Genomic DNA, 20523 nt, shown 5'->3' on the forward strand with positions numbered 1-20523 from the left:
GTGTGCTTGAAAAAGTTATATCTAAAAATATATTATTCAGCAAATATATATCAGGTTTGTTAATATAGTAGGTTTCATACCTGTACATGTGGTCCACGGCAGTCCCAAAATTTTCTTCTTAAATTATTCCGTGCCAATTTTATAAACATTCGTTAATACATATCTACACAATGTTTATCCAAATGAATAAACTTTGTCTTATGTGTATTTAATTCATGTTGACATGCAGCACTGGCCTCTCTAAGGTCAATGACAAAGTCATTTCAAGGTCAAACTACAAAAATAACCCCAAACACATGACATTCTATGCATAATTGTTCACTTTAAAGTTCATAATGTTTTGTTTGATCAAAGTGTAAGTGGAAGCAAAATATTTTTTTATTTAGCATTTACTGGAGCAGGGGGTACCAAAATACAAGATGCAACTTAATATCGGCTAGATCTAGCTTTATTGCATTTATTATTTATCTTTACAAAACATCTGTGAAGTTTACTCGTCAATCAGCTAAGAAAAGCACGAATTTAACGCTTTTTTTTAACGCAGTTGGTACCCCCCCCCCCCCCCAACAAAAAAACAAAAACAAAAACAAAACGATTTCACACAGTAAGTTCGACACTTCAAAGCTTCGATTTAATTACCCTGTTGGTGTGAAATCAATTCAAATTGTATATGTATGGAGCATTAGCGGATGTAGGAGCCCGCCCCTTAGTTACGCTGATACGTAAAATAATACGCTTAATTGCTGTTAGTGACAGTCGGCGTTCTTTTATTTATAAGTGAAATCAATAGATGTTGAGCCTGATTCGAAGCGGAGCAAATTCAGAACCATCAAATGCAAAGTTCATTTGCAAGCAGTAGAGTAATTGTTAAAGGCTCACTTTAATGCCTTTTACACGAACTGGACTTACACAAAATGAATAAAGTGCTTGTAGTACGTTATGTATAGATTTCGAACATAACCCCAGCTCCCCTTAAGGTCATATAAGGGTCAAATGTGAAACAAATATGTTTAAAGTTGATCTAGTCCCTTTAACTTACAAGATTTATACCACATCTAGATATTCAGGTCAACTTAAAGTATTTTGTTGTAACCTGTCAATACAATACAACGTATGTTATAATGGTTAAAAGTTTAATAATCATAACAGTAGGAGGCAATATGTGGAAACATGACAACTTGCAGGTGGTGTTTACATAAGAGTATCTCATGTGTGCATTATACGCCTCTAAACACATGTTCTACTTATATAGAACTTTAAAGAATAATTTTAAACGCTATAATAAGATTTTAATGACAATGTCATAAAAGTATAAATGATCAAGCATCAGTAGTTGTACTCAATAGTATTTAGCTCAACGCTATAAACATTGTCTGAACAACATTTGAAATGTCTACTCCTGTTTTATGGTGCTCTTCGTTTATTAGTGCAGACATATTTTAAATAACTTTAAGTATCTTATCCTTCATGTTTCCAAGCAATCGTCTTGATAAATACTTGGTTTAAACACTTGAATTGCATCACGAAAGTCAGACACAGAATCAGATATATCTCTCATAAATCCAAAGAACATCTTAAAGCTGCACTCTCACAGATTTACCGTTTTTTTCATCTTTTTTTAAATTTTTTGTCTTAGAATTAGCAATTTTTTGCATAAATATCTGCAAACCAATAATATAAGTTTGCTGACAAAAAAATCAGATGGTAGATTTTTATATTTCCGTTCGAAAATTTATGTTTTATGGCTTAAACCGTTTTAACGGTTTAAAAAAATGCATAAAACATCATTTTTATAACTTAAATATAAAAATCTGTGATCTAATTTTTTGTCAGCAGTCTTATATAACTGGTTTCCATGGATTATCGCCAAAATTGGCTCGTTCCAAGACAACAATTTTTTTTTTTGTCAAAACGTTCAATCTGTGAGAGTGCAGCTTTAATGACGATAACAAAAACAGGTACTTGGTATGCTATGCATGTTTATAACACAGTAACAACAGGTACTCCCTTCTACAGAAAAGGGGACTCTGGCTTTAGATATGTGTTATGATGCCTTATAGGTTAAAATTACAACAACACTTGCATGCAAAGATAAAACTTTGAAGATCAATATTTCCATGTACATGAAAAAGCAATGTTGTCTTGGACACTGTTGTCTGTATGACACGTGCACTAAAACACCCATCTTCGTACTTGTGTCTAACTATACATAACATGTAGGGACACACTTTGTTTGGCTCCATACAAAGTATTTGTATTTTTTTAAAAGCATCATAGTAAGTGATTCTTTAATTACATGACTTTTTTAGAATAGTTGTACGTCCTTTTGTTGTAAGAAATATGCTACTGTTTACATTGGCACTTTGCATGGAGTACCAAATAACTCCAGAATGCCTCTGCTTAGGATGCATGTGTTTTTATCCCAAAATCCACCAAATACCAACTAAATTCAAGATGACTTAAATTGACTTTGAAAAGTCAGTTTCAAGTGGTCTCTGTTAAGAGTCAAAACTGTCAATTATAAGGATTATATACTCATAATTAAGCCCATTTTTACTTCATAACGAAGAACGGTTCTACCCAGGCCCATCCAATGTCCTAAGGTTTGTCAACAGTCCACCCAGTGCCTAACATACCACAGAGGAACTCTACTTAAGCTAATCCAGTACCACAACAGTCATTGTGGAAACATTTTAAAATGGAAGCATTAAATGAATTTAACATAGGCTCTGCCTGCCTGCCTGCTACTTCAGTACCAATTTAACCGAAAATGAATATGGTACTAAAGAGCGATGTTAAGGCTAATGCAGAATTTAAAACGTGCTTTAAAGCCTCGCTCTCTATTATCTTCTATAATAATTGTTTAGCTGTTACAGATTTCGGTTCCCGTGTTGCTTAACGTAAATTGCAACAGTTGCAGTTCATGTTAAACAAGTTCATATAGCTTCGCTGAAACTCGCATTACTTACTTCCGTCGTGGTTTTTAAAGCCATGTCAAGCGTTTTATTTTTTTTAACGTTTCACACCAAAGGTACATGTAGTCCTGTACAAGTAACGTTCCGCATCCTTTCTATCTTTATACATACTAAGGGAAAAACCTTGTCATTGGAATATAATAGCTTTTTCGGGTGCAGATACTTCAGTCAGATGTCACGTTTGCTCAAGATTTGAAACCAATTATGGGTAATACATATCCATTTAAGAAATAAAAATAAGCCATATTTACAAGCCACTCTTAAATTGTACTTATACGAATGATACTTAGTACCAGAACGATGCGCTAAAACCAAACAAATGATGCTAATAGTATGTATACCTAACCAAACGAGCATCTTCAAATAGCAGAGTTTGTTTAGAGTTATTGATATATTGAAGAGCATGATTGTTTGAGCAGCCTTTTTTTGTGATACTAGTAAACACAATGATCTCAGACGAAAACAAACATTTGCTGTTTTAAGTTGTGTAAAAGAAAAACACGGAAGGGTCTAATTCAAATATAAGCATTTGATTGAGGAGACGTTGATATAAAAAAAAACATCAACATACGAACGTTTATAAAAGGGAACTGTATCATTATCATATATTATTAACAAGCAACAATAACTGTTTAAGGGCATACCCCAATACGAACTGGATGGGTAAGGTCAAACATTAAACGTTTCAATTCTTTAATTCAGGTTTGACAGACTTTTCAAGAGTAAAACATATATCATTTGCAACATATCTTGGTGTAATAAGGAGTTAAGTAAATATTCACGAAGGAATACTTCAACAGAGATATTTGAAATTGTTTTATATGTCAACGTGTCCAAGAGTGTCCGATTAATAATGTGATGTGGCTTCTTGATGATATATGTTCAAACAAGATATATAATCATTCAAATAGTGAAACATAGTGACTTATTAAAATTCACTTTCTAGAAACAAAAAAATCAAATATTCTTAAAATAGAAGCTATCATCAGAAAGCCACAAAAGCTATACTGTTGGCTAGATAGTGTCAAACGCTTTTGGCATCTTAAACCATTCTTAAGCCTTGTTACACTTTTGGGTTAAATACAAATGCTTTTTTTCACAACACTCCTACAACATCCTTTCGTTAAAATGGTTTTATTAATAAAATAGCTCAACATGCATGACAGGACACACACATGATTGCTAAATATTGAATCTTAAAAATACATGCAATTTGACTTTTTGAATATTCGCACTGTACTGACAGTGTACTGGGCATGAACTTCAGAGTTGCAAAACATTACATTTGAACTGGAGAAATATTGGCTCCAGTACATATTTTAGCTAACGTCTGTGTTTGGGGGACTCAACTTCGCAAACCAGGACCCTAATCTTGAAGAATATAAACGCCTGTTTCTCTTTGTTGTATTATAATGTTTTTAAAATGTTACATCGTCGTTAAAATGGCCTTGCAGTTGTATAAAAATGACTTTAAATTATTTATGCAGCATATAGAGGGTCACTAAAGTTCAAATTCATTCCAAATGTAACTCACACCAGTATGTAGACTGACCGACCGATCGACCGTATTCGAAATGATTTAGTTTCAATGCTTCGTCTCAGAGTCCAGTTTTTATATGTGAAAAGGAAGCGAGAAACGGGCTTGCTTGTATATTTGACAATCATATTTTGATTTTATAAAAGCAATCAAACAATACAACCATATTCGGATATCCTGGACAATATTGTCGCTTTGTCATATGGTTTCGGTGCGACTACATTGCAGGACTTTCGGTAGTTGTTTTATTGCCATTTTTTGGCTTTTTAGTTCAAATTAGGAAAAATATTGTTTTGAATTGTGAATAAAAACTTTTTATTCACAATTAAAAACAATCTATTTCCTAATTTGAATGTAAGACATTCAAATGAAACTTAAATAAAGATATATGATCCGATTTGGCCAAAGCCTTTTTTTCTCTAATAGGCAACTTAAAAATATTTCCCAACATTTAAAATCTACAAGCCACAATTCCCATTTGGACGGTTATGTTCAGCTAAAAACCAAAGTTAACAATGTGTTTGAAACATGCATGTCACTGAGGCTTCCCTATCGTATAATTGTTTCATGAAACCAATCCATGTTGTCAATGCAAACATCTAATGTTTTCTACCTTATTTAGTTTTAATTACTTTTGTTACACACTTGTAATGTTTGCGATCTTTGGGCAAAAACTATATTTATTTCTCTACTATACACATACAGACACTGTGCCTGTTCCATCTAGTGATCAAAATAGATTTACTCCTGTAAATAAGTATTTTCCCTCTTTATCTGTTTCTTATGTTAGTATCTTTGATTATACACTACCGACATCAAAAATGACGGGAGAGGGCGAATCGATTTGGGTTTACTGTCAGCCTGACTCGGTATTGTCAAGGCGCAGTGTGTTTTTTTAAGTTCTTAGGCATTTTGGTCAAATGATTGCAAATGTTCCAAAATTATTCTTTTTATTAGTTTACGTAATTTACTCGCCGAAAGGGTATTAAAACAGGTAACCTAAATACGCATGTTGACGGTTGTGAATGAAATGTCGCATTTACTCTTTGACCTCTCAGATACGGATTCAGTATTCCAGTGATATGTCTGAAGCTGTCAATATGAAAACAAAATACTAATCATGGAATGCCACAATGTTCACTACTAGTTTTAACGAACACGTTAAAACTGACATATTTTTGTATTGAAAACTATGCTGCGTACACGACTATATTTGAAATTGAAATGCAGATATAATTTCCATTTAAAGGTTCTATTTCAAAATAAAATAGAATTATTAATCGAAATATTTAAAAACAAACAAACCGTTCCTAAGCGGGGTAGAATTGATTACGTCACATCAATAAATTTTAAAATAATAGTTTCCGGATGGTAATGTCTTAAAGCGGCAAAATCAATTAGAAAACTTTTGCCCGTTTTAACTTTTACAGACTTGATAATTTTGTTATTAGCGTTAAATCCATATTTCTTTGTGGATTTACTAAGACATCTTCACGTGCTATTCAGGTTTCATCGAACGCTGATTCAAGCGTCCATCCCTGGTTTCCCGCACAAACTCGTGAGTGCTTTATTAGTCTACTTAGAAAAACATTATCCCTATTAATCTTTGGTGACGAAAGTGACACCCTAGTCCTGTTTATCGATACGTGTAATAAAGAACAGAAACGCGACTTTTGTCTTTTAATTGGTGGTTCGTCGCTAGGGCTATGATTTTGCCGACGGCGTCTGAGGAGGATTGCATAAAACATGTCAAAGGTTAGGGTTTCCTGAAGGGTATAAGAGCTGTCCTCCTCCGCCGTTCTTTCCTTAGACTTACTCGGAGAAGGACACAACTACAAAAAAGGTACTGATAAATTTATTTTCCATTTTAACTGTTTTTGCTAGATTTATCACTTAACACTTTGTCACTTAGGGGCAGTTAGCCATAGACTCGTATTATCGTATATAAAATGCACTTGAATCTGTTTGGCACTAAAAACAAATCAGATTTTTTTTTACCGATGACTTTCAGTCCTATTATGTTCAATAGTTAAAATTGCAGTTTTGCATTAGTCTAATTACAATTATTTCCTATATTATATATTCATCGTGGTTACTGTTGACTTCTTCAAAGTATACTGCCTCGAAGTATACCTGGTATTAAAAACGTCAAAGTAAACACTTTAATAATGATTGAGTATGATATCGTATTTATTTTACTGTCAGCGTATGCGTAAGCGTTTCAGTTAATAAATTCTGTGGACTGAAATAAAACACTTATGAAATATCTCCACACCCGTATATAATTATATAACGGATAAATATACTTAAGAGTTTTGAAAAAAATGCCTACAGTCAATCATCGATACTTACAATACCAAGACGTTTTAAAGCTAAACAGTACTTGTCCGAACATTTATAGCAATAGATTCTCACCTGCAGAATAGTTTACATATTTTTGTGATGAATGATTATTCTAAATTTAATAATAAGTGAATTTGTCGTAGTTTTTGGTGCGTGAACACATAAGTGCATGGATGAACGCAGGAGGGCAGCCGCACACTTGTATTTTTTAATCTCTTTTTTTTTTCTTTTTTTTTTTAACACTTGCAAATTATCCATGAGTTCTTCTTATAATTTGCCGCGTGCCCTCCTAAGTTAATACAGAATTAACATACGAAAGGATCGAACAATCATAAAATTGATTACTTACACACAAGTCACAGATATAATATATAATTCACCAATCTACAATAATGATTTACAGTAAAGACAATGGACGACTGTACCAATGCATTATTTCTAACATATCGATTACTTATTTTTTTTTAGACTATTGTAACATAATTGAACATGCGTCAACTGTTTAATGACCAACTCACACTTTTACTTATTCTATATGTTCTGTTTCTTTATATTTGTAAAAACTCACGTGTATTAAAATTACTTACATGACCATACAATATGGTACAAAGCAGTAGGGACTATTTGATAATATTCCCTCAGTAGAAATAAAATTTACATGGACTTACCACAGAGGTGTAGACTTCTTTAGAAATGCTATTAAACTATCATTAATTTTTTGTGAACGTTTGACGTTGAAATAGTTGTCTAACTTGACGCAGGTGGACAATTTCAAGACATAAATAAATATCTTTCTTATATATACGCCTTTTGAGCTAGAGTTTCCTGTGAAATCTCTCTGCATTTTTTCAGTAATATTTTATATGCGAAATAATAATTTGATTCACAATAATAAGGCGAAACCTTTAAAGACCTATCGAATTTTGAAATTAAGAAGTGATCGTTAAGCGTTCCCACCATTTATTCTAAGTAAATCGATTTTTTTCATAATCAAAGCACTTCGAACTACGAACGTCCGCATTTCTTTAGCTTTCTTTCTCGACGTTCGATTTAGTTAGGCCTAAAAAAATATTTGGGTCGGGTTATCCGACCCTACCTACGGAATAGGCGCCGACCGTACCGTTTTTATAGTCAGTTTGAAAAAAGAATAAGTATTTTTTAAATATTTTTTTTTGATTGCTTTTCACTTTGTAGTAAACCTTAAATGCGTGTACAGAAGATAACACCATTATCCAATAATAAAAGCCTACATACCCTACCTATTGTTGAAAAGGATGTAACCCTAACCAAACAATTGTTTAGGCCATATTTATAATTGGTTACATAAAAATTATACGACTGAAGACAGTTATAATCTAAGGCATAATCACACTTTCAAAATATACAGTTTTATTTATGAAATATGGTCTAATTGGTTGTGTGTCCATAAATTGTCGTCTGATTCGTCTTTGTGTTTTGACTTCAAACAAATTAAACATTGACTATTGTTCATTACACGGGTACAGAGACACTCGAAAAATCATCAACGTATTTTTTTTTTTTAAAAACAGCTAAATACGAAGAAACAACCAATTATAAAACTGAAATTATTAGGATTTTTTTTTTCAGATATGAAGAACGCAAGGTTGCCAACAGTGATCGTCTTCTGCGCATGTTTAGCGATAGGGTTAGGTGCTCCTAATTCGTTCGAGAATTTCGTTCGAAGGTTTGTAAGTTTGTTATAGTGAAGTAACTAATTTTCCAGTCAATCGGGGTCGTTAATTTTACCTTCCTTTGATACTGATATGTATTGATGTTGTTGTTGTTTGTTTGTTTTTATATATAAATAGACTACCACTTAAGCCGAGTGAATGAGGGCAATGACAGTGTTGTACATGAGGGCAATGACAGTGTTGAACATGAGGGCAATGACAGTGTTGTACATGAGGGCAATGACAGTGTTGAACATGAGGGCAATGACAGTGTTGTACATGAGGGCAATGACAGTGTTGTACATGAGGGCAATGACAGTGTTGAACATGAGGGCAATGACAGTGTTGTACATGAGGGCAATGACAGTGTTGTACATGAGGGCAATGACAGTGTTGAACATGAGGGCAATGACAGTGTTGTACATGAGGGCAATGACAGTGTTGTACATGAGGGCAATGACAGTGTTGTACATGAGGGCAATGACAGTGTTGTACATGAGGGCAATGACAGTGTTGAACATGAGGGCAATGACAGTGTTGTACATGAGGGCAATGACAGTGTTGAACATGAGGGCAATGACAGTGTTGAACATGAGGGCAATGACAGTGTTGTACATGAGGGCAATGACAGTGTTGTACATGAGGGCAATGACAGTGTTGAACATGAGGGCAATGACAGTGTTGTACATGAGGGCAATGACAGTGTTGTACATGAGGGCAATGACAGTGTTGAACATGAGGGCAATGACAGTGTTGTACATGAGGGCAATGACAGTGTTGTACATGAGGGCAATGACAGTGTTGTACATGAGGGCAATGACAGTGTTGTACATGAGGGCAATGACAGTGTTGAACATGAGGGCAATGACAGTGTTGTACATGAGGGCAATGACAGTGTTGTACATGAGGGCAATGACAGTGTTGTACATGAGGGCAATGACAGTGTTGTACATGAGGGCAATGACAGTGTTGTACATGAGGGCAATGACAGTGTTGTACATGAGGGCAATGACAGTGTTGAACATGAGGGCAATGACAGTGTTGAACATGAGGGCAATGACAGTGTTGTACATGAGGGCAATGACAGTGTTGTACGTGCCATTACTACTGATGAACAATATCAGTCAAACCGCAACAAATGTTTGCATACTTTAGATGAAGATTGTGCATGAAAAAAGAATTTACTCCCAGCTCTTTACAGTTTGTTTTGCATGTGTTACACATTCATTCCGGACAATTCCAATAAAAACCAAAGATTCACTACAGCTTGCTTTAAGTTCTGTGTGGCGCCTGTATAACCAACGAAACATCGTCGTTCCCACTGTAGTTCTAATTTTCTTGAAATACTTTCCGGTGGTTTATAGGATAAAGCAGCAAAACTTAGTTTCTTTTTTTTTTAAATTTGTCCCGCTCTCACACCAAATCAAGCACGCAAGGCTGCGACACAATTTCAACGAGGTCATTTCGGAAATGACGTTACGTTTGCATTCAACTTGGCGCGCTTTTCTGAAAAACTACAATGAATTAACTGCCATTTTATGCATACAATAAAAATGTTTGTTTGAGTGTAAGATCGCGATAAATTAGGGATAATTATATGCATGTGAGCACCCTATCAACATCATATTGATTAATTGATCGATTTTCATCGACAACATGAAATAGTTCATTCTTGGTGGTAATGAGATATATTTTGAAACAAATTATTACGTGGGGAACGGTAGACTTGGTTTGATAAAATCTTTGATTTTTGACGCTTGCTTACAATTCATCTAAATTTCCTGATCTTACGATATGTGATTGAACGCTCGCTAAGAAGGCGACCTATTTAATACGTTGCTAGGGGATGTTTGCATTAAATGTTCTGTTACATGTATTAAAAAATGCAGTGCCTTTCCTTACTTTATATGTAGTTTGTTCCTCTAAGAATCATTTTTCCAGGAGTTTTGTCTTCGATTTCACTAAAAAGGTCTAATCAAATTGTCTGCCTTCTTGGCATTTAATGAATGTGGATAAAATTCACAGTTGTTCTCTCCAAACAAAATATAACCCTTGCGTGACGCCTGATGGACCATTGCTTGTTATTTTACGACGGAATCATAATCAGGACATTGGTCCACATTTATTTCCTGAACTACTCCGTACGAATCAAAATATGAAACTAACCTTTGTTGCAAACAATTTTGCTATGTGTTGACAGTTATTGGAATTTATGAAATAGATCTTAAAACTTTTGTTAAAATCGTCCTCTACTGCCATCACCATTACTTTCCACCCTTTGAAATATACTTACGTATACCAACAATAATCAATTATCTTCTCTTAAGAATGTTAACACTTTTAGACTTTTGATTTTACTAATGATAACGGGTAATGTAACGAATCACGTTTATTTTTATATTTATAGGAATGTACCTAGTGGATTTACGATGTCGGCGTTCGTCGAGACGTGTGAAGGTTGTGGCGTGCTGTACGGAAATGACGTCACTTACAAGTGCCTGGCGGATAGCTCGATGAAAACTTTCAAGGGATGCTTTATCGCTGTAAATGAGAAGAGATAACATAGAAAGAAGTGAAATTCAAATAAAATGAGTTTTCTAATTACATTTGTACCACATGTATTCAATTTTGTTTTGATTCTTTATATGCTTCATTACTGGAAGTTTGGCCTGACGAGCAATGCGGTCCCTGATATAACCTCTTGGTATAAAAAATAAGAAAAGGCTTCAAACAATATCTATGTGTGAATGGCAAACTAGGAAACTTCTCACCCGAGTAAAGCAAGAAACACTTTAAATTAATAACACACTTTATTGTATGTACAGGGAAAAGAAAAGTTTTCAGAATTATCAAATATATCGACTTAAGCCACATGTATAATTATCTGTTCATTGTATCATTAAAAGTGTAAACAATGGCAAATGAGACCAAGATGACAGCTTTGGGACCAGATCGCTTAACTAAAACATGAGACTTAAAACAAATCAACCGTTTTTACAATACGTCAATAGAATGTATGTTATTCCAGTATGTTATTCTTTGCTTACATCAAGGTTTTGACAATAATCTCCATTTTAAGTACAAGAGGAACTGATTTCTACGATTAAAAAAAGTTACCCGATATGTTTCAATAAACTGAATTCAGTAATTGAATTCATGTATTACATAAAATAAATAACAACAACGCAGTGCAAAATGCGCGCCGTGTTTATTTTTTTATCTCTTCACAAACAGTTGATTGCCCCCCCTTTGAACTGTCAACGCATTTGCAATATGTTTAAGGTCAGAGACGACTTTATAATTTTACTTTACATTCTATAGTCAATTGACCAATTGGTACGCGAAATAACATTGATTTCTAATGCTTCACGATTCCCAACACCATATATGGGAAGAAAGTTACACTTGACAACAAAACATTAAACAACGCTGGAAAAAACTATATTGGTTGAACGTAGCCACTGTGTATTCAATCACGTGACCGAATCAGGAGTAGGAGTACAAACAATGCGGTGAAAATGTTAACCCCCAAAAAAGTTAATCCAGCATTTCCAGCCCGTCATTGATAATTATAAATATATGTGTTGTTGACGATGTACATTGTACAAGTCGAAATAAAATGTCTGTCTGTCTGTCTGTCATTGAAATCACAAACCATTTATCGTTAAAGCCTAAAAAGAATGGTCTGAGATGGTATAACCATGCCTTGATTCACTGTCATGCGTAAATAAAATGAGAGACATGTAAAACTGAGTGTATTTTGCACCTAAGCACCGATACTAATACAAACTAATTCTTTATAAATGTATTCAAAAAAGATTACCGATGCATTCCAATGATACACATCCACTAAGCCAATAAACAATGCCATAATAAAAACAAACATGTCTTCTCATATTAGGGATACACTGAATACAAATGCAACTTTTCTTTACAAAAGTCTTACAAAATCAGCATACGGTCCATATAAAGATGGAAATATTTGTTTATTTAATTTAAACAATGACTCCTGGGGTCTTACCTTTGACCACTGCAATTAATGTCCTTTCATGGGCAACCTTTCCAATAGTTGCGTAAGATGCTCATACAACTAGTACTGTAGGGATACAGCGGCCACAGTTAACAGTAACATTAACCTGCCTCGAGCGGTCAAATTGCGAATCTCACATCGCCACACATATATGAAACCTCATTATCACGTATCAGTTAACCACCCGGACAGTCTTCTCAGAAGTATAGCACCTGATTTTGGTGCTAGAGTCTCGTGATTAATTACCGCTCAAATCAAAGAAGACATCACAATGGTAACAGTTGCTATCTGATATTGTGCTCGTAATGAGGAGCTGAGGTGTGTTACCTGCGAAAATAATGATAGAAACAACACAGTGGTCAATGTATCTCACTGATTATTGTCCTCTTATGCACGTATCTTTGTGTCGCCAAATCGAGGACGTGGGAGGAGTCATCGATCACACCCAGGAGCAGGAAAGTTGTTTAAAGCCCATAGATCGATGGTGTTCCGTGCATTAACAAAATCCCTTTGATCGATGGTGTTCCATGCATAAACAAGATCACAAATCCTTTGGATTGATGGTGTTTTATGCGACACAGACACTATCTCAAAATTATTGGATCGATAGTGTTCTTCCATGCAAAAACAATATCACAAATCCTTTTGAACAATGGTGTTCCTAGATCGATGGTGTTCCATGCTTAAACAAGATCACAAATCCATTGGATCGATGGTGTTCCACGATCGATAGTATTCCATGCATTAACAAGATTACAAATCCCTTGTATCGATGGTCTTCAATTCATTAAGAAGATCACAAATCCCTTGTATCGATGGTGTTCCATTCATAGACAAGATCACAAATCCCTTGCATCGATGGTGTTCCATTCATAAAGAAGATCACAACTCCCTTGTATTGATGGTGTTCCATTCATAAAAAAGATCACAAATCCCTTGTATTGATGGTGTTCCATTCATAAACAAAATCACAAATCCCTTGTATCGATGGTGTTCCATTCATAAAAAAGATCACAAATCCCTTGTATTGATGGTGTTCCATTCATAAACAAAATCACAAATCCCTTGTATCGATGGTGGTCCATGCATAAACAAAATCACAAATCCCTTGTATCAATGGTGGTCCATGCATAAACAAAATCACAAATCCCTTGTATCGATGGTGTTCCATGCATAAACCAAATCGCAAACCCCTTGTATCGATGGTGTTCCATGCATAAACCAAATCACAAATCCCTTGTATCGATGGTGTTCAATGCATAAACAAGATTAAAAATCCCTTGCATCGATGGTGGTCCATGCATAAACAAGATCACAAATCCCTGGGATCGATGGTGTTCCATACATACACAAGATCATAAATTCATTGGGTAGAAGCTGTTTTATGCATATTCAAAATCACAAATCACTTGAATCGATGTTCCATCCATAAACAAGATCACAAATCCCTTGAATCGATTGTGTTCGATGTTCCATCCATAATCAAGATCATAAATCCCTTGAATCGATGATGTTTGATGCTCCATCCATAATCAAGATCACACATCCCTTGAATCGATGATGTTCGATGTTCCATCCATAATCAAGATCACAAATCCCTTGAATCGATGATATTTGATGTTCCATCCATAAACAAGATAACAAATTCCTGAGATCGATGGTGTTGGGTGTTTCATGCAGAAACGAGATCACAAATCCCTGAGATCGATGGTGTTTCAGAATAAACAAGATCACAAATCCCTGAGATCGATGGTGGTCTATGTATGAACAAGATCGCAAGTCCCTGGGATCAATGGTGTTCCATGCATGAACGATATTACAAATCCCTGGGATGGATGGTGTTTCATGCATGAACAAGATCACAAATCCCTGGAATCGATGGTGTTTAACGCATGAACAAGATCGCAAATCCCTGGGATCGATGGTGTTTCATGCATGAACAAGATCACAAATCCCTGGGGTCGATGGTGTTTCACGCATGAACAAGATCACAAATCCCTCGGATCTATGGCGATCCTTGCATGAACAACGTCACAATTTCCTGGGATCGTTGGCGTTCCATGCATGAACAAGATCACAAATCCATGGGATCGATGGCGTTCCATACATGAACAAGATCACAAATCCCTCTGATCTATGGCGTTCAATGCATGAACAACGTCACAAATCCCTGTGATCGATGGCGTGTTTCATGCATGAACAAGATCACAAATCCCTGGGATCGATGGTGTTCCATGCATGGACAATATCACAAATCCCTGGGATCGATGGTGTTCCATGCATGAACAACGCTCAATGCATGAACAATATCACAAATATCTCGGATCGATGGTGTTCCATGCATGAACAAGATCACAAATCCCTGGGATCGATGGTGTTCCATACATGGACAAGATCACAAATCCCTGGGATCGATGGTGTTCCATGCATGGACAAGGTCACAAATCCCTCGGATCGATTGTGTTTTATGCATGAACAAGATCACAAATTCCTCGGATCGATGGTGTTCCATGCATGGACAAGGTCACCAATCCCTGGGATTGATTGTGTTCCATGCATGAACAACGCTCCATGCATGAACAATATCACAAATCCCTGGGATCGATGGTGTTCCATGCATGGACAAGGTCACCAATCCCTGGAATTGATTGTGTTCCATGCATGAACAACGCTCCATGCATGAACAATATCACAAATCCCTCGGATCGATGGTGTTTCATGCATGAACAAGATCACAAATCCCTCGGATCGATGGTGTTCCATGCATGGACAAGGTCACCAATCCCTGGGATTGATTGTGTTCCATGCATGAACAACTCTCCATGCATGAACAATATCACAAATCCCTGGGATCGATGGTGTTCCATGCATATACATTTGTTTTGAAAAAAACGGCCAAGGATATCCCTGGTATGGCTGTACAATCGGGAGTGTCAAAATCCCGCCTGTTGGTTAGCGTTCGCTGTTTACAGTCCCTTAAATGTTTACTGCATATCCGGTTGGGCAAACACATTGGTATGTTCATTTTTATTATGTTTTGAACAACTAATTAATTTAGGTAGCAACATGATTGGATGATTTAATTTCTTTCCGTTTATATCATCATCAGATTTTCGCATTTTGTGTTGGTAAGCAAAGTTTTGAATTTGTGTCACAATTACATATTTTGTGGCAAAAATAGCAATATTCATGATCGAATGTTATTATTAGTTGATGTAAAGCTTGAAATGATCATTTCCAATGCTAGGCGTTGCTATGGCAAAAGGTTACATATCGTACAACAAAGCTTGATTCAGTTAGGAACTTAGCAACAACAAACCTCGGCAAACACTATCATACAGTGTACCTGGATACAACTATTGAAGTTTTCGGACGGATAATGCACAAGCAACTTATATTTACAACTGATAGGTCATTCACGTGGTTCTAATAAATGTCAAGTTTAAACTCATTTGTTTTTATTAGAGAGCTATACTATTCATGCGAAATTTACGCAGTGTACTATGCGATATTATGGTATATACTGTTGTTCTTTTTTCTAAAATTATATTCTTTGATGTTTCATTAGTGACCAGAATGTCTGTCATTAGATTTTTCCCAAACAAATTGCAAACGAATAATGAAACGTTACTGCCAAAGGTAGGGTTCATAATCATACACTAGACAATTTCTCTAACATTAACTCAGATCACTGCTGCCTAATGAAACACCATATATAAATTGTTTCATTTAGATTATATTCCATCCGGGTCCTCATCTACAGGTAAACCATTCTTCGTTATTGGAACAATTGCCATGGGGAATGCTGGAAAAACTAGAATTGAATTACGATATTAATCTAGTAAACCAATTTCATAATTAAACTTCGAAAACAAATATACTAATGATAAGGTAGGGAATAATTACGATTATAAGCACATTCAATTAAAAAACAACAGAACAAATGTACTTTTGAAATGGTCGCACCCTGCGGCAATACGTCTGCACTGGAGGTGTATTGAGCGAATGTCGATTTGTAAAAATTGCAGCAAAAGCTATTGAAATGAGAAGTATATGTTTGGTAGGTCAATTGACTGTTCCCGCTATAAGACAGGACGGTAACAAAAGCATTGAACACGCATATTCCAACAAGTTATATATATATATATGTATAGTATTCGTAGATATACAAATTCACTAACCAAATTAGCTTTGCATCTGCTTTTTACGTTCACACTTTATTATAAAGCCAACATTCATTATTATTATACCTCACGTGACCTACCCATGTTAATTTCTCATATACCCATCATGGGCAATTTCTTACTGTCACACATTGACAGTACCGTTTTGACCGGTTGACATGATACTGTCACATGGCACGCGCGTCTAAAAAATGCATGTTTTGGTTTCCCAAGTCTGAGGTGGTAAGCGCTTATTAAAACGTGTTGTAAATCTGGTTACAACCGGTGTTTGTTTTATTTCTAAACGACATTTGCAACAAAATGACAGCTAATGTAAACAAACAATAATTACAAAATAAATTGATTGAACTTGAAAGTTGTGTAATGGTAAAAATCTTATATATGTATATAAATGTAACTGTGTTCGGTATAATAAAATAAATATTGCATGGCTTTCAGTGTGACAGTACATATTGTCAACCTTCGGGTAAATACTGTTACCCGAGGCTATAACAGTATTTCCGTCATATGACAATATGTACTGTCACACTGGAAGCCATGCAATATTTATATAATGTACAGAAATAGGTAGAAATAGGGTGTGTCTGTATGTATCGTTTTCAAAACATAACCCATCCTATTATCAGTGACATTATTACAAACACCTTTTTGCGTCAATGTCAAATATTTTCACACTTGAATCACTATAAAACACGTCCAACTAAGAGGTGTTGTATCTTCAAAACATAAACCAACCTCTCTTATAACTGTATAAGGATAAACGTTATATGATATGGGTTCTATCTGACCATGTTGACGTCTGCTTCCAGTCATATCGTGACAAAATTTCACAGAATTGTGCACGTTGGGGTAAAATTATGAAACATTGCCTGATCATACATATGTATATTTCGTTCAAGATGGCCGTCAAAATCCATGGTGGCCGCTATCACCATCAATTTTATAAAGAGGAACTGACATATTTCATTTTTTTAATTTTTAAATAAGGGATAGGATATGTTCTAAGTGCTCTTCACAGCAGATCTGTTATCAGAAGCTCATCTTATGATACTAATATACTATTATATATATTAACACGCATACATGAGAGTTGGATAAGATTGTCGATTCAATTATATGATAACACTCTTATCAGTAACATTTTTGCATGCACCTTTTTAGCAGAAGTGAAATGTTTTCACACTGACTTAAATCGGTGTGTCATTCTGTGATGCTTGTGTTGTTTGGAGACTAAAGAATGTCCACTATATTTTCCTCGGGGTATGGCACTGTGTCACACTGTAGTGCTAATATGTATGACACTGTGTCACACTGTAGTGCTAATATGTATGACACTGTGTCACACTGTAGTGCTAATATGTATGACACTGTGTCACACTGTAGTGCTTATATGTATGGCACTGTGTCACACTGTGATGCTTATGGTGTTTGGAGACTTAAAATGTCCACTATATTGCCCCCGGGGTATGACACTGTGTCACATTGTGGTGTTAATGTTCTTTGGAGTCACACTGTGATGCTTATGGTGTTTGGAGACTTAAAATGTCCACTATATTGCCCTCGTGGTATGACAGTGTCACACGCTGATGCTAATGGCGTGTGGAGAATAAAGAATTTCCACTATATTTCCCTCGGGGTAGGACACTGTGTCCCACTGTGGTGTTAATGTTGTTTGGAGACTTAAGAATGTCCATCATATTTGCCTCGGGGTAGGACACTGTGTCACATTGTGGTGTTAATGTTGTTTGGAGACTTAAGAATGTCCATCATATTTGCCTCGGGGTAGGACACTGTGTCACACTGTGGTGTTAATGTTGTTTGGAGACTTAAGAATGTCCATCATATTTGCCTCGGGGTAGGACACTGTGTCCCACTGTGGTGTTAATGTTGTTTGGAGACTTAAGAATGTCCATCATATTTGCCTCGGGGTAGGACACTGTGTCACACTGTGGTGTTAATGGTGTTTGGAGACTTACGAATGTGCAATATGTCCAATATATTTTCCTCGAGGTATAACAGCGGGTCACGATGTCATGTTAATGTTGTTTGGAGACTTAAGAATGTCCATCATATTTGCCTCGGGGTAGGACACTGTGTCACATTGTGGTGTTAATGTTGTTTGGAGACTTAAGAATGTCCATCATATTTGCCTCGGGGTAGGACACTGTGTCACACTGTGGTGTTAATGTTGTTTGGAGACTTAAGAATGTCCATCATATTTGCCTCGGGGTAGGACACTGTGTCCCACTGTGGTGTTAATGTTGTTTGGAGACTTAAGAATGTCCACCATATTTGCCTCGGGGTAGGACACTGTGTCACACTGTGATGTTAATGGTGTTTGGAGACTTACGAATGTTCAATATGTCCAATATATTTTCCTCGAGGTATAACAGCGGGTCACGATGTCATGCTAATCTTGTTTGGAGACTTATTAATGTCCATTATATTTTTCCCTCGGGTTATGACACTGTGTCACACTGTGATGCTAATGGCGTGTGGAGACTAAAGACAGTCCACGATATGGCCCTCGAGGTATTACACTGCGTCACGCTTTGATGCTTTTGGTGTTTGTATTTTTATGATGGCATGAATAGTTTATAAAAAAAACATTGATGGCCTGATGCTTCTTTTCTGAGTTCATAAAATTAAAAAGTATCCTTTGTAGTTTAACCGTTAGCTTTGTAATATGAATCCTGATTTGATAAAAAAACAGCTGAGCAACTGGCCATGATAAATTACTGGGCCGACTAAAAATGTCAAACGAGTTGCTTTAAAACATGCTGTTGTATAAAACTCGCATATATTTAAAACATCGATAAGGTAGCAAACAGCTAAGATGGGACAAGACATGTGCGTGTCTTTCACCCTGAAATACATTGTTACATTTGGGAAAGCTATCTAATGACGGCTGGGTTACATGATTACTCAAATAGGAAGACATTTAGAGGAAGTTGGGGAAAGCATTAATGCTGCCATTATAGGGCGCGGGCAGACAACAACAACTTAAAGAATGCAATTACGCTGCTGATATCAACCTTATGTGTATGGAACATTTTCCAAATATCTCCTAAATTGTCTCGGAAACATTGGTTTATTAGCTGCCATTCAGTTGGCGATCCCGTATTATTTTGGTTTAATTTGAAAGTTTTTTTGTATTATATATAAAAAAAGAAAATGTAAAGCATTTAACAAAAAAAAAATAAAATTGTTGGCATTCTTTAAAGATTTAAAAATTGTCATTAACGTCCGATATCAGTTGAAATAATGAGTAGATATCAGGGGCGTAGCTAGGACCTTAACAATTTGTAGGCCCGATGATTCTATTTGAGTTTGGTGACTTTTATATGCACATTAGACACGTTTAAGTATTCTTGCACTGATAACAATAAAGTCAAGCAGATTAAATACACACCAAACTTGCTTTGGTTAAATCAAAACAAACTTTTGTGTTGTTCAAAGTGTTTGAGTAGCTAGTATTAGTAGTTTTTATAGCATTTCTGGGATATCTAAATTTTGTCATTTTTCAAAAAAGTTGTAGGCCCAGGCCTACAAGGCCTATATGTAGCTACGCCACTGGATATACAATACAAACTGCAATGATTTAGGTAATATATACTATCGCTCACTTATTTTAAATATAAGACAGTTATCAACAAGCATATTCCTTACAAGCGATACCAAAACTTCATGTTATCACCATAATTTCCATCAACAATAAAGTGACACTCTTATTCAAAATCAATACATTCACATGTATAACAAA

The 20523-nt window shown here is 35.6% G+C and overlaps 1 long non-coding RNA gene across 1 annotated transcript; it reads left to right on the forward strand.

Moving 5' to 3' along the window:
* Nucleotides 1-6306: 6306 nt before the first annotated feature.
* LOC128229661 (uncharacterized) lies at nt 6307-11729 on the forward strand. Its single transcript, XR_008260113.1, has 3 exons — nt 6307-6355; nt 8464-8560; nt 10954-11729. It is a non-coding gene; the product is annotated as an uncharacterized LOC128229661 (long non-coding RNA).
* The last annotated feature ends 8794 nt before the right edge of the window (nt 11730-20523 follow it).

Source organism: Mya arenaria, chromosome 4, assembly GCF_026914265.1.
Source record: "Mya arenaria isolate MELC-2E11 chromosome 4, ASM2691426v1".
NCBI lineage: Eukaryota > Metazoa > Mollusca > Bivalvia > Myida > Myidae > Mya > Mya arenaria.